The sequence below is a fragment of the Pelobates fuscus genome, chromosome 1 (genome assembly GCF_036172605.1).
Source record: "Pelobates fuscus isolate aPelFus1 chromosome 1, aPelFus1.pri, whole genome shotgun sequence".
Lineage (NCBI taxonomy): Eukaryota > Metazoa > Chordata > Amphibia > Anura > Pelobatidae > Pelobates > Pelobates fuscus.
Genome location: NC_086317.1, coordinates 314,923,292 through 314,939,184, shown reverse-complemented (window position 1 = coordinate 314,939,184; position 15,893 = coordinate 314,923,292).

Here is a 15,893-nt window from a genome sequence, read left to right as displayed (position 1 = left end):
AGTGGCCCTTTAAGGTAAAGAACTCAAGTCAAACAGTAGAGAAGAGTACACCTACATGAGGGAACAGTATTTCCCAAGTTGAATACAGATGTCTGAGACGGTGAGTTGTAGTACAGAAAATTTTATTACACAGTTTAGATAAAAATAATCCATGTGTTGGCAGTGCGGCAGTCCCCGGGTTCTTTCCTCTATATATGATGGGAATGCCAGGGCTCTGCTAATCCATCCCCATTCCTCCTGGCCACTTTCCTCCACCGTCATACTACCAACCCCTCATTAAAATACAAACGCTCTCTGGCAACTCACATTCTGAACATAGCAAAACAGCTAATTCCGAGGACATCTCTGTTGGAGTTAGAAAACTGAGGATAACATGAACCTGACATTATTTCATGTATGCTAAAAAGTACAATTGTATCTTTGTGTCCTCATCTTAAGATAACTCTAGTAAAAAATTCTTAGAATCAGATATATAAAAATAGAAGCACAGAAATTGACTGAAGTAAAACATAGCAGGTGATACCTCATAAACTTCACTTTGTTACAACATAGTACTTTGCACATTTATAAAAAGGAAACAAATACACACACTATAAAATTAAATACACTAGTTACATATATTAAAATTATAGAAAAATGGTACAAAACTGTAAAATTATAAAATAGAATTAAAGAAGAAATACTTCTCTATGAACAAGCATTGACCTTAACCACCTCTTGGTGCTTGGACACATTAATAATTCCAACAGATTAGATCCACAATAATAGACATTTTCAGACACCAAAACATCAATCCCTTTCAAGGAATCCTTAGTCCCACAATTTGCACCAAAGGGATACATGACTTGCCTTTTAAATGTTCTCTTTATAAATAGATTCTGTAATTGGTGTAACTGCCATTCCTGAACATTAGAACAAGAAATAACCAGTGGAAAACATAAAGGAAATAGCTCTAACAACTGAGCTCCACATTGTCTACATCTTTAGGATTAATTCCCTAAACAGTGTATTATATCAAACTGAAAACCGAATTGCTAAATTTAGAGATATCAGCAGTCTTTAGACATACCGTATATATGTGTATAAGTCGAGAAATTTTAATTACACACGGGTCAGTGCGAGTTTCAATAGAATTCCCGGTGGGCCGCGGCACTGGGGGGCTGCACAGTACTCTGATTCTTCCCTCCTATAGAGAGGGAGCCCTGCGGCCAGCTTCAGTAACATGCTGGTAGGTGCCGCTGGGTGGCCGGTCTGGTGGCACACTGTCCATAGCTACCTGGCATGTAACGCATGAAGGTGCCGCCGGTCCAGGTGGCCGCCTAGCCGGTCTGGCGCCACACTCACCAAAACTGACAGCCGTGCAGCTTTCCGATACCACAGGAGGACTGAGGGAGGGGGCAGAGCTGACTATCATGCTCCCTAGCGGTTCCCACAATTCCCAGCACAGCCACATAATAGAGTAGTGATTACTTATGATGTGGCTATGCTGGGAATTGTGGGAACCACAACGGGAGCATAATAGTCAGCTCTGCCCCCTCCCTCAGTCCTCCTGTGATATCAGACAGACTGTCAGACAAGGTCAGTCTCAGGGGGTGTTGAAGGGGAGAAATAGACCCAGGGGAAGGGGGGGAGAAAGAGCCAGAGGGGGCAAAAGAGAGAGACACAGGGGGAGAACAAGAAAGAGGGCCAGAGGGGGCAAGAGAGAGAGACACAGGTGGAGGGGGGGGGGGGGAAAGAGACAGAGGGGCAAGAGAGAGACACAGGGAGAGGGAGGAAAGGGAAGAAAGAGACAGAGGGGGAATAGAGAGACACAAGGGGAGGGGGAAGAAAGAGACAGAACGGAAGAGATAGACACAGGGGGAGAAAGAGGAAGAATAGAGAGACAAGGGATTGTTTGTGCTATTTTGGAGGACATGAATAAGAATTCCCTGTAATAAATGTAGGGGTTCGTTACAGTTAATAAATTAAATGCTCCTGTTCATGATTGCTCATTTTTTAGATGACATTTGATTGTTCCGGGATCTTTACCTAGGTAAAATCTGACAAAATTCTAAAAATTTACAGATTTTCATAGCCCCAAGTTTTACCCTCGACTTATCCACGAGTCATAGCATATTTCACAATTGTTGGTCAAAAAACTGCACTTGACTTATACACAAGATCGACTTATACAAGAGTATATACGGTAGTCATATGATACACAATTTATACATGATGGATCTTCTACTTGACAAAAATTACCATACACACCTAACTTTAGTGATGCCAGTGCTCACTTTGCTACAAATCCTAGTACAGTGGGACCTCGGTTTACAAACGCCTCAGTTAACATAATTTTCAGTTTAAAAATGAAAATCCATTGAAAATAATGCCTCGGTTTACAAACAAAATTTTGCAATACAAAGCAAGTTTCCCCAGGATGCATTGTACCTGGGAGGTTTATAGCACTGCCCCCTGCATGCTGGAGCCTGTGGGTAGCACATGGCGTCGAGTGTGGAGGTGTTGGAGCGGCTTTTGCATCGAGTTTTGGAGCCATTCTAGAAATTGTTTGCAGTTGTTTTGGGACTTTTTGGTACATGTGGAAAGGTAAGGAGCTGAGCTTCGTCGTTTGCATGCCTTTTATTGTGTGTTCTGCATTGTGGGTTGGATTTAATGCCAGCTCATTTTTACTTTTTTTCTGACCTCCAGAACAGATGAATTGGTTTTCAATAAGAAACGTCCCAGAGAACACATTAATTTCGTAAACCGAGGTCTCACTGTATAAGTAGTGCAATAGTTACCTGAAGTACAGATCAAAGAATACCTCCTTTTACAGAGGAATGTGTATAACAGAGTGTTTTTAAACAGATACGGTGATTTCTAAGCTGCTCAATACACTTATGTGGAAGTATCCTCTATTCCACAAGACAAAATTAGAATTATTAGTGCAGTGTAAGTGACAGAAGACTTATACCAGTAAGTGGAGCGCTTTAACACATATAGCTTACCAAATGGTTTCTCATTCAATCATAGAATATAAGGTACATGTCGAGAAAAAATATAAGAGATACAATATAGTGCAGACAGTTTTAAGATAATAGAATTATAATAAAATTATAATGGTGGTGTCTTGATAAATGGAACACTCACATTTTTTGGAGCCTGTATATAAGAACACTGGCTCCGTATATTGGATTGTGTGCTTGGTTAGGGGAGCACCGCCCGTCTCCTTCGATGCGGGGTATTTTTCAAAGACAAAAAATAGGAGAAGCAGACCAATGTGTAGATGGTACTTGTAAAACACAATATTTTTAGAAATAAGTGGTGTGCTCACCTGGTCCTGAGCCTGTGGGTCCCGGCTCTAGGTATATAGATATTGTGCCAATTTGAATAGGGATGGCACTACCCCAAGGAAGATATTCTTGAGGTTTCCAAAAAAAGGACTTAAAAGGATCTTAAACGAAAAATAATAAATTTATTATAATATAAAACAAATAAAAACAATAGTAGTAAAGAGTCCTTAATAAAACGTCCTTTAAAAAAGCCAATACGCGTTTCACTCCTTGCTATGGAGCTTCCTCAGTCAGCTGTGATGTTTGGTCCTCTAGATCTTCCATTTTAAAAGTTTTTAGGGGTCCTCCCCTTTAATAGCTGCAGTCCATGTTGTCCAATCGTATCGATGGTTACATATCCCTCATATGGTAATATTGTGTGTATATCTCTTTAACCCCTTAAGGACCAAACTTCTGGAATAAAAGGGAATCATGACATGTCTTTTTTTTTTTGTAAATCTGTTTATTGAGAGTTTCATGAAGGCAACAAAATCAAGCGGTTAGGACTCGCAGGTCCAGCATTGCTGATCAAACAACATATGTAAACGGTTAAACATTATTAATGGGTGGTTAACAGAGGATCAGCGGCGATCAATGCAGTATTATACATACAGTGACAAGGAGAGGAAAAGAAAAAACAAACGTGGGTAGCCCCGCGTAATAAAACTCTTTATACATTGAATCCCGGGGCGTTATGCAGTATTCAGGGATGGACGGTGTCCGGGAGGACCTACCCTTGTGTGCAATACTCAGTGTAGAAATCTACCTTACAGTGCGCTCGACTTTATTATCTATTTGGAGAGTAAGGTATCCGAAAATTAGCGAGCTAGCAGTGTCAATGCCAGAACAAAACCCTGGATATAGTAAGGATAGCTGCAGGTACTGAGGTGAAAACCCCAGATCTCGAGTTAACCTGGGAGTCGGGTCCTATGACTAACAGTAGCTTTGTATTTGACACATCGACAAGCCCCATCATCCCAGCATTGGGTTAGGCCTATAGGTCATCGCGTGTCGTTGCATCTGAGATATGGGGGGGGGGAAGCGTAAGGGATTTCCCTCCCTCGAGCATCATCAGAGGTGTGCATTGTGGTGTGTGTTGTGGGTGCTATTGTTATATGAGGAGAGATTGTATCGTGAGTGCGTCACATCTGGGACCTACGTCTCGGTGGGTGTTATCTCGCCCTAAGGCAGTTGGTTACCACATCTAATAGCCAGATGTTTCAGAGCCCCCCATGGGTGTTCGCTAACTTCTGGTAATTTCGTGTGTATGTCTCAAGGCACCTCTTCGTGTTTAAGGAATTAAGTGTGTAGTCGTTATCTTACAGTAGGTGTCTAGGAGACTCCTCTGGACCGATTCCGGAACCCCGGTCACCGACAAGAGGGGTAGAGGAGGGGGGTGAAAGAGGATAGGGTGGATGGGATAGTCAGGGTGTTGTCTCTTCTGCCTAGCTCGGGACGACGCGTGCCCCCGTCGGGCCCCCCGATATGCCCCCAGTGCCACGGCATCGTGAGATATACATAAACCACGGCGACCAAACCTCCGTGTGTTTTGTTTCCCTGCCAGTTAGGGCCGAGTAGGCTGCTTCGGCACCCTGTATCTCCTCTACTCTGCAAATCCATTCGGATTTGGAAGGTACATCAGATGTTTTCCAATGGGCTGGAATGTTGGCTTTGGCGGCGTTGAGCAGGTGCCGCAATATCGACTTCTTGTACGAGGAGACTGATGACGTTGTGATGTGTAGTAAAGCGAATTCTGCAGTCCAGTCTGGGATATCCCCCAGGATCAGTATGATTGTTTCCCTGATCATCTCCCAGTATGGGGTTATAGCCTTGCAGTCCCACCATATGTGCAGAACTGTTCCACGCGTCTCTTGACACCTCCAGCATACAGAGGGTATGGAGGGGAATATGCGGTGCAATAAAGCCGGCGTCCTATACCAATGGGAAATGAGTTTATAATTCACCTCTTGGTAATAAGAACTCATGGAGCTCTTATGTTGCCATAATAATGCTGTATCCCACTGTTGTACCGTGAGAGATTTTCCAAGTTGTTCCTCCCATTGTCTTTTGAATGTCTGTGGTGCTTCTGCATGATTGGTCAGGAGGTGCTGATATAAGACGGAGATGGCGTGTTCCACCACAGTACCCCGGTCGCAGAGGCGCTCAAACCATGTGAGGGTTCTATGTAGTTTTTCTTTATGTGGTAATGTTTCATAAAAGTGCTGTAGTTGGAAGTAACGGAAGCAGATGAGAGGCGTTCGTGGTCTGTCGCCCAACAGCGAGGTCAAAGTCCTTAGCCCCCCACCCTCCAGAACTCTATGTATCGGTATGTATGTCCCTATGTCCTGTAAGGGCCAGGCTAAGGGGGGAAGTCCCCCACCTATGGCCTCATTATACGTGAGCGGGAGCATCGGGCTAGGGGATGGGGATATGTGGTCCAGCTGTCTCACAGATCTCCATCCCGCCAGGGTTTGGAGGACCAGTCCCTCCACTGGGGGGTGGACCGGTGATCATCCCGAGGTGCCCCATATTCGTTCTTCCAGTGTTGGACCAATAAGACCTCTATCCAGTACCACCCAATGCTTGGCGGAGGACGTTACATGCCAGTCTAGGATGCGTTGCATGATCGTGGCCTGATGGTACTTTCTAAAGTCGGGCAATGCCAGGCCACCCTGGATTCTAGGTCGGCAGATGATTTCGTGTCGGATCCGAGATCGACCGCCTCTCCAGACGAACTTGAGCACCGCCGTCTTCAGGGTAGAGAAGAAGACCGGCGGTATAGCAAGAGGTATGGTCTGCATAAGGTACAGCACCCGCGGAAGAATGTTCATCTTGATGACCGCGACTCTGCCGTGCCACGTGATGTGCGGGTGTGCCCACCTGGTGAGGTCCGAGAGTACGGTCTTCAATAAGGGTGCGAAGTTGTGTTGATAGATGCTCTCCGGGTTCTCAGATACCCAAACCCCCAGGTATCTCATCTTGTCATGACACCAGTGAAATGCGAACTCTGTCTCCAAGGAACGGAATTCCTCTGCGGGGAGCGTGATGTTCAAGACCTCGCACTTCGAGACATTGAGCTTAAATCCGGATATCTGCCCGTATCTATCGAGTTCCTGGAGGAGGCACGGCAACGTGATCCTGGGATTGCGGACAAAGAAGAGGAGATCATCCGCGTACGCTGCCACTTTGTGTTGTACCCCCTTCCAGTCATACCCCTGAATGTCCGGGTTACTACGAATCGCTTGTAATAGAGGTTCCAGGGAGAGAGCGAACAGTAAGGGCGAAAGCGGGCATCCCTGTCGGGTTCCGTTGTTGATCGCGAAGTAATCATGACATGTCACACACGTCATGTGTCCTTAAGGGGTTAATTGGATCTAATGATTGGCGCCTTTTTCATCTTCGAATTTCATTGGTGTACTGTGGTGGTTGGCGGAAGTTATCCGCTTGCGTCCGGGTGGTTGGCAGAAATCACGTCACGGAAATGATCGCCATTTCGCCGTCGCCCGGAAGTTCACTGGCCTCTCCGTCATGGCGCACGCTCCCCTGCGTGTATGCCCAGCCTGGAATTCTCTGCCCTTGGGTGGTCCCAGGCTCCTCCCCCCGGTCTGAAGCAGAAAGCACTGAGCACACGGCAGAAAAGAGAGTGAATCGGACGGGGGGAGGGAGGGAAAGGAACCCTCTGGACGGCCTCATGTGGGAATAACACAGTACAATAAATTGCAATGAAACAAAGTGCAGCAGAATAGAAATACATTGATGTAGAAAATTTAGCACTGATTTAATACCCATAATAGTCCTATTGTGAGAGTTACAGTGATACATAGATAATATTGAAGTGCTTATGAGACAGGAGAAGTAATGAGGAGAGCTCCTCGTATTACCGGGGTGCTCCACCTCACCACTACTACCTCTTGATAGATATCCAATAGTACAAGCTTAAAAACTGACAACCTTCACCACCTCCCCCCTCACCCCTATATTAAGAAACAGGGCCTTCACCCCGGGTATGCGACCCAGGGACTTTAAAGGCCTTGAAAGAGCGGGCCTCCAAAGGGTCCTTCACCTATACATAGGAGACACGATAGTCCCCTTTGCAGACCTACAAACCAGAACTACCCTAACCCCAGCCGACTTTTTTCGGTATATCCAACTGCGCCACTACGCCACCCTAGAGACCGTGAAAAGAGCCGCTAAAACCAAACAGACCTTCTTTGAAAGGATCTGTCACGCAGAACGATACCAACAGGGCATGATCTCACAGTTGTACTCCCACCTCTGCTCCTCCACCCAAGAATGGGGAACACTCCACTACACTGATAAATGGGAATCTGACTTAGGGGAGACCTTAGAAGGCACTGACTGGCAGGATATATGGGAGGCTAATACTAAAACCTCAATATGTGTGACAATGCAGGAACAGTCCTATAAAACAATGCTCCGGTGGTACACCACCCCGGTGCAACTCTACCACATGAAAAAGACACCCAATGACCTATGCTGGCGCAATTGCGGTGAAAAAGGGACCTATGTTCACATGTGGTGGACTTGCCCCAAGCTAAAACCTTACTGGACAGCAATCCAAGCATTGATCTCACAAGTCATAGACAGACATATTGTATTAAACCCTTGGACCTTTCTCCTAGCCAGGCCTGTAGATGACTGGCCCATGTCGGCCCAACGCCTGCTCAACAAAATGACCCTGGCAGCCAGAAGGGCCCTGGCCCAAACATGGTTAAAGCCAGACCCTCCCCCAATATCCACAGTTATATCCAAAATCAAAGACTGCCATCTCATGGACGACCTTACGGCCAGAGTACGTGGCTCCACAAAAGCTTTTGCCAAGACATGGGGTCTATGGGAAGACTACCTAAATAGATAGGCTCCATAACCAGACTGATCTACTGCCATGATCGGACTGGCGACCAGGATGCACCCCTCCCCCCCCCCCCCCCCCCCCCTCTTCCCCCATCCCACTCGACCTCCACGGGTCCGGGATACCGGTACCCCGGCCCAGGTCTTTTACAAAGTTATGTTCTGTTTTCACAAATTTTGTTTAGTTTTATTTTTATGTTACTAAAGCGATGATACTTGGTACATGACACAGGCACGCAATTGAGAGCTGCCCTACTTTGGGCTCATGTATTAATACACCAGCAAGCTGTGTAACCATAACCCAACGGTATATGGAGCTCTTGCATGAGCCAAATCATACAAGCCTTACTTTGTGTCATTGCAGAATATCACGTATTACTGTCTTGTGTTGTTTTTCTGTTAACAAAACGATGACACCTGGAACTATCATGTGTTTTGTCTCTTATGCTACTAAAACGAAGACACTTGGTACAGAACACACGTACGCAAACGAGAGCTGCCCTACTTTGGGCTCAAGTATTAATGCTTCAGCTAACAGTGTAACCATCACCCAACGTAAAATGGGGCTCTTGCGTGAGCCAAACCACACATGTCATGCTTTGTGTCATCGCAAAATATTACGTGTTTTGTTTTGTTTTTATGTTACTAAAACGATGATGCTTGGTACAGGACGCAGGTACGCAAATAAGAGCTGCCCTTCTTTGGGCTCATGTATTAATGTTTCAGCAAACTATGTAACCATAACCCAACGAAATGTGGGGCTCTTGCATGAGCCAAACTGTACGAGTCTTGTCTTGTGTCATTGCAAAATAAAGAATTACAAAAAAAAAAAAAAACTGACAACCTTTATTGAAACAAAAAAATAATAATTATGATAATAATAATATAAATCTCCAACACACTCACAGAAATTAGTGAACAACACACACCCTCATATACCATAAGTGGTGAAAAATGCTTATGAGTAATAAACATTTATTAAAGTGATATTGAGCTTTGAGTGATATTCATAGAAAATTATATGAATGAATATTACACATAATATTAATGAAAATTGATGTAAATAAATCTAAATTATAAGAGTAAAATTGAATAGAAAATTCAAAATAAAAATAATGAATAATGAATAGGTGGAGAGGAATGAGAAAATTAAGATAGTAATTTAAATGAAATGGCAGAGTTCGAAGTCTACATTCCAACCTTGGGGTTTTAAGGTCCCAATGTTGAATATCCACCTCATCTCACTCTGTCCTAGTAATTATAAAAAATCCCCTCCTCGCCAATTACCTTTTACCCTCTGTATCCCCATAAATTTGAGGAGTGTGGGGTCGCTGTTGTGTGTTGTAGAGAAATGGTGGGATACACTATATCCCTCAAATTTTTTCTGGATATTCCTAGTGTGTTCCTCTATCCTGATGTGTAATTTACGTTTAGTGCGGCCCACATACTTAAGACCGCATGGGCATTCCAACAGATATACTGTATTGTTGGAGTGACAAGTTATGAGGTCTTTAATTTGGAATTCTTCTTTATTACTGTAGCTCTTAAATTTTGTAATGTGTCTTTTTTTGTTTTTCGTGTTTCTACATGCTAGGCACGTGCCGCATCCGTAAAAGCCCTTTTCTTTGTCCAAGAAGGTGGTAGGTTTTTTTTTTTTTTAAATGTTTTTTTACCAGGAGTCTATTTATATTAGCCGCTCCCCTAAATACTACTTTGGGGTTAGGTGGTATAATTTGTGTTAGAATATCATCCTGTAATAGGATAGGCCAGTGTCTGTTCAGAATTTTTTAAAGTGTTTTATTGTTATAGCTATAATTACATATTATAGGTAAATTAGTTTGTTCCGTATTTTCTTTTTTCTTTTTTTTTCTTTAGTAAAGTGCTCTGTGGAATTTTTGAGACCTGTGCCAATGTTTGTTTTCATTTATCTTCCTCATAACCCTTCTCCTCATATTATAGGTAAATTAGTTTGTTCCGTATTTTCTTTTTAATTTTTTTCCTTTAGTAAAGTGACAGTGGAAGTACTCTGACCGGCAGGTCAGGCGACCAATCATGGCGCTGGGCGTGCCTGCCTCTTCGCGCCAAATATCTGAGTAGCTTGTGGCCAATCACTCGTCATTGCGTCAGCCCACGTGGGTGTGAGTGGGGCGGGCAACATAGACGCGGAGGGGATGTCAATCATCGGCCAGATCCAGCGTGCCGGGAGGAGGCTCCTCCCCCGTATACAGAATTAGCATATGACTCTCACTGTTCGTCGCAAGACATCCTGCGTGGAATCGCATTATACACAGAGACGGGAAGCTCGTCTAGGGAAGGATAAATGTCTATGAGAACAGCAAAATGGATGTCATAGATTTAAAATGTATAACTATGAACCCCTTGTGGTCAGAAATGCTGGACAGAATTGTCCAGATGATTATATGACCCTGTCCTGGGACTCCACAATGAATAAAGTGTATAGTCACACCTTATGTGAACCTGAACGTAATTAGGCTCCCATAATAAATATGTGAAGAGGGATGCTCAATTTCAAAGTACACAGGACATTGGTGTAAAATATACTGTAAGGTGGACAATGTCCATTACTGCAGGGAGCTCAACCAAAAGGGGGGCCAAAAATGCTTATGCGTGAAAAAAGAGCCCCTACTGCATACACGATAAAACGTGTTCTATTAAAGGGGACATGAATTTTACTTCACACATAAAGGGCCAGATGGAAAAAGGGGGGGGGGGGGGGATCAAGGAAATTTTGGTCCATATGAGATGGATAATGAACGGTGACTGCTGCTAAGTCGGACGGGTACCCGGTTGGACACGTTCTCAGTGTACACAAGGTAATATTTGTTAGAAGAAAGACATAAATAAATAAATAAAGGAATGAACAACACATATCTATATACATATTTACAGTGGTAAGTCATCATGATTCGATAAAGGGAGTGAAGGTGAAGCCCTCATTAAGACCTTTGGGGGCTAATGTGTCAAATTTGTAAATCCAATAACACTCCCTTCGTTTAAGGATCTGGTCTAAATCTCCACCTCTTTTTCCCAGCTGAATTTTTTCTATTCCCGCAAACTTGATACATTTTGGGGTGTCCATATGTAAAATGTCGTTTGGAATCGTCACAGTTAAATCTTCTTAATTACTTCTTGTCTTCAGTTGATTAATATATATATATACGTCTTTTGTGTATATAGTCTTGGGCCAAATGCTCGCCACAATAATATATGTCTATATTATTGAAAAGTACTAATACGCAATCTGACTTACGGTTTCTTCAGGTTTATTCTTAGTTACGGATACATAATAAAACAACAAATGATGTTACAGGATAATGGACATTCAACAGCAGATGGTAATTGCTGGACTTCTTTACACCCTTACATCTTTACATCGAGAGAGAGCCAGAGAGAGCCCAGAGCCTAGAGCGAAGAGAGACAGACCTCGTGTCCCTCCGTTACTATATAGAAGTGCCCATACTGACGTCAGAGCATACTCTTGCCATATAAGGACAAGACCCCGAAATCCACATTCCAGAGCTCTCAGACAAAGAAACCCTTGTGACTTATTGATACCATCTGTTTCTTATGTCAATCCACACATCCATATATATAATCAATAGAAACATAGAATATGCAATATTCTACATTCCCTCTGTTTATGGTTTGTCTTAAAACCATAACACAATGTCACTAAGCTGTCCATTCATACATCACTCGTATCACAGTCATTGAACATAGAACTAGATGTAGTCACAACTTTCTATTATATGAGAGTTCTGAGAAGGTCGAGTTTCTATCCCTTATACTGCTTACTTTACTTCAAACTACCTCTGTTTCAGCTATGTATTGATATCCATATCCATGTTACATCATAACTACTTGAACATAATATATACATATATATAACAATAATAAATGAATAAAATAAAATATTTACAAATGTTGATCCAAAAAAAAATGTAAAGCAATCAAAAATATCTACCTGCTCATCTACAGTCATGTCTTTCAACAAAATCAAGATTGTAACTTTCTAAATAATAACTGTGTATCACTATCATATTCCTACAGACATATATAGTATAGTATTTTCATTCTCAATACCTGATATTACTTAAGTACTAATACATGCATTGCTTGTATATCCCATCCAGTTATATTTTCATGAATCATATGGTTTCTAGCCACCTTAAAATCTTTAGGTCATTTGTATTCATGAATTACATTCCTATACCATTAATACCACCTAGTGATGATTTCATCAGTACTTTACAATCATAGTATTTAATTTATATATTCAGTAGGCTCTCACTACCTGAAATATATCAAAACTACTTATAAGTCTCATTCAAAGGATGTGTTATCAACCATGAAGATCTATAATAATTCTTCAAATAATGTTCATGGTGTTGACAATACTTATTGTTCTAGAAATTCTCCACCCAGAAATCTTTCTATCATAGATTTGTTTTTGTTTACATCATTATAATTTTCACTAAATTCCACCTTGTAGCAACAAACTTTTCATTCAACAGAATCATAGTTTACTTTAAAATAACTTGGAAAGAATAATATAAATTAATTATCATCACTCTCCTCATTAGACCTTAATTGTGATGACTTATTAATGTAACACATCTTAAATTAAAAGTAGGATTGTCCTAATGTTACCCAAACATTTCTTCTGACCAATCCTTATTCCTTAGTACACTTCAACTGACTAAATTAAAATAAAATAAAATAAACTTGGGGTCATACTGCCCAGAAACTCTTATTCTTAGTCTGTGTCTTACAAACTCAGGATAATCATCAAATAACTTATTCATTCATTGGATACCATCATATCCAGAAACCTATTCTCCCTAGTCCATACCTTTATAGACTTAGGTCAAATATAATCGTGTACTATACTCATAACTAAACTTTAATTCAATTCCTCTTGGATCTCTGAACTCTCATATATCCAAGGCATTCTTTTTTTTTTTTTTTTTTTGTAAATATATTTTTATTGTCATTTTCATATATTCAATGTGAGACTCGCAGGTCTCAAGCGTTGTAAACAATATATAGATCGAGACTCGCAGGTCTCTTTGAGGTAAGCAAACTGAGCACAACGTGTGCTATAAAGTACAGGTTGGAAGTGGAGCACGCAGGCCCCCGACAGTGGTGGACACGCAGGTCCTATCAGAAGTGAACCTTGGTTAAGTTTTTGGTAAAACATTCGTGCGTCCCTCTGGGTTTAACTGCAGAGTAGGTCAACCCTAGTAGTTGTCATAGTGTTTAAGTACAAAACGAATGTATCTGCGGTTCATAGGGTAAGGGGGTTAGGTAACCAAATGTTCAAAACATCTCTCAGTCATTGTAGGTGAGCTTTGTGTGTCTGCGTGGCAGCCTGAGCCGTCGTACAGTGATCCTACGTGACTCTGTGTTGTCGGGGCAGTTGCCTACGGCCTTAATGGAGGATGTGGGAATTGTTAGAGGGGGGGGGGGGAAGCAGGGGGTGGGGGGATTCTGAGGGTGGGAGGGGTATGAGGCTCCGTGGTGGGGTGGGTGGGTGGGGTGGTAGAGTCAGTCCGTCCCGTCGTGTGAGTCTCCCGTCTCCAGATAAGTGGTGAAGTCTGTCTGTATAGTGGTTACTATCCAGTGCGTCCAGGTCTCCATATATTTCCCAGTGGTATTGGTGGCTCCTGAGTGGAGTTCTTCTATAGCCCTGAGGTCCTCCATTTGGTTGAACCAGGCTTTTAGGGGTGGGGGTCTGTCCTGTCTCCAGTATTGAGGGATGATCTGCTTTGCTACGTTGAGGATCCTAATTGTCAGGGATTTTTTATACCTAGATCTGGGTGTTGTCGTGTGGTGTAACAGCATCGCCGCTGGGTCCAGCGGAGGTGGTGCATCTGACAACCTTGACAGGATATCGTGGATAGACTTCCAGAATGGTGTTATCTTACGGCAGTCCCACCATAGATGTAGTGTGGTGCCTGTAGCCTCTCCACATCTCCAGCACAGGTCGGAGTGTGAGGGGTCTATGGCATGTAATCTGTGTGGTGTGCGGTACCAATGGCTCAATAGTTTAAATGCCGTCTCTTGCGTCTTCGAAAAGGTGGAGCAGTGGTGTGTTAGATAGCAAATTTTGTCCCATTCTGTCTCTGTAAATGTCTTCCCCAGGATCGTTTCCCATGTTCCCTTAAAGGCTGGAGTCTCTGTGGGGGTCTCCCTCTGTAGCAGTGAGTACAGGGTTGATATGCTGTGGGGAAGGGGGTCAGGATGGATACATTGGTCCTCGAAGGTGGTCGGTTCCCTAGCGTGGTTCTGTCCTCCGGGCAGTGAGTTAATGTAGTTCGAGAGTTGTTTGTATTTAAAAGTTTGCATGAATGTGGGGTGTGTGCGTTCCGTCAGTTGTGTGAGTGTTTTCCGTCCGTTATGTGTGTGTATGTGGTGTAGTCTGGGATTGGGTTATGTATGAGGTCTCTAAAGGCCTTTGGGTCCAGCCCGGGTGGAAAGTCTCGGTCATGGATAAGTGGTAGCAAGGGTGAGGGGTGTCGGGTGAGGCCATGTACCCGGGACGCTCTGTGCCATACCCGTAGGGTATGTTGCGCCAGAGAGGAGCATCCCCGACCCAGGCCCCTCCGGAGCACCATGGTAGGGTCGACACCGGCCCCGCTGTCTCAGTCTCTTCCACCGTTTTCCACTGTTTGTGGACGTTGGTCTTGGTCCATTCTAGGACCTCCGCAGGTGGCCAGCCGTGTAATATAGGTAGAAGTCGGGGATGGCCAGACCCCCCCTCTCCTTGGGTAGAGTGAGGGTCTGGTACTTGAGACGTGGTCTTTTCCCGTTCCATATGTACACGCTAGTCAGTGTGCGTAAGGTGGTGAAGAATCTTTTAGGGATTGTTATGGGGAGTGTCTGGAATAGGTAGAGTAATCGTGGGAGAAGGTTCATTTTAATTACCTGAACCCTTCCCAGCCACGATATATGTGGGTGGGACCATTCGGCTAGTTCCTTTTGAAAGTGTTCAGTATAGGGGGGAAGTTTTCTCTGTATATGTCTTCTTTCTGTCTGGTTAGCCATGTGCCTAGGTAACGTATTTTGTGTTCTGCCCATTGGAATGGGGAAGCTGGAGCGGATGGGTGTAATTCTGTTGTCAGGTAAGTCTACATTCAGTATGTGGGATTTGGAGTAATTTATTCTGAGGTTGGAGATGAGTCCGAATGTCTTGAAGGATTGCAGGATGTTGGGGAGAGATATCTCCGGTTTCGTAACGTAAAAGAGGAGGTCATCCGCGTATGCGGCCACTTGTGATGTGTGTCTCTTGTGCGTATGCCCGTTATGTCGTGGTGTTCTCTGATGGCTATCATAAAGGGTTCCAGGGGCAAGGACGAAGAGCAGTGGGGAAAGTGGGCAACCCTGGCGGGTGCCGTTGTGTATCGGGAATTCTTCCGTCAGTGCCCCGTTGATTATGACATGAGCCGTGGGCCCATCATACATGGCTGTGATCCAGTCTGCATGTGGGGTCCCAGACCTATTTGGCCCAGGATCTGGAATAGGTACTCCCATCCCACTCTGTCGAAGGCCCTTCTCCGCGTCCGTGGACAGAAGGAGAAGGCTCGGCGTCGCAGGTCTTGTTGTGCATAAGGGCAAGGTGTTCGGATGTATTGTCTCGTGCTTCACGGTCTGTGACAAAACCGACTTGGTCGGGGTGCACTAGTGTGG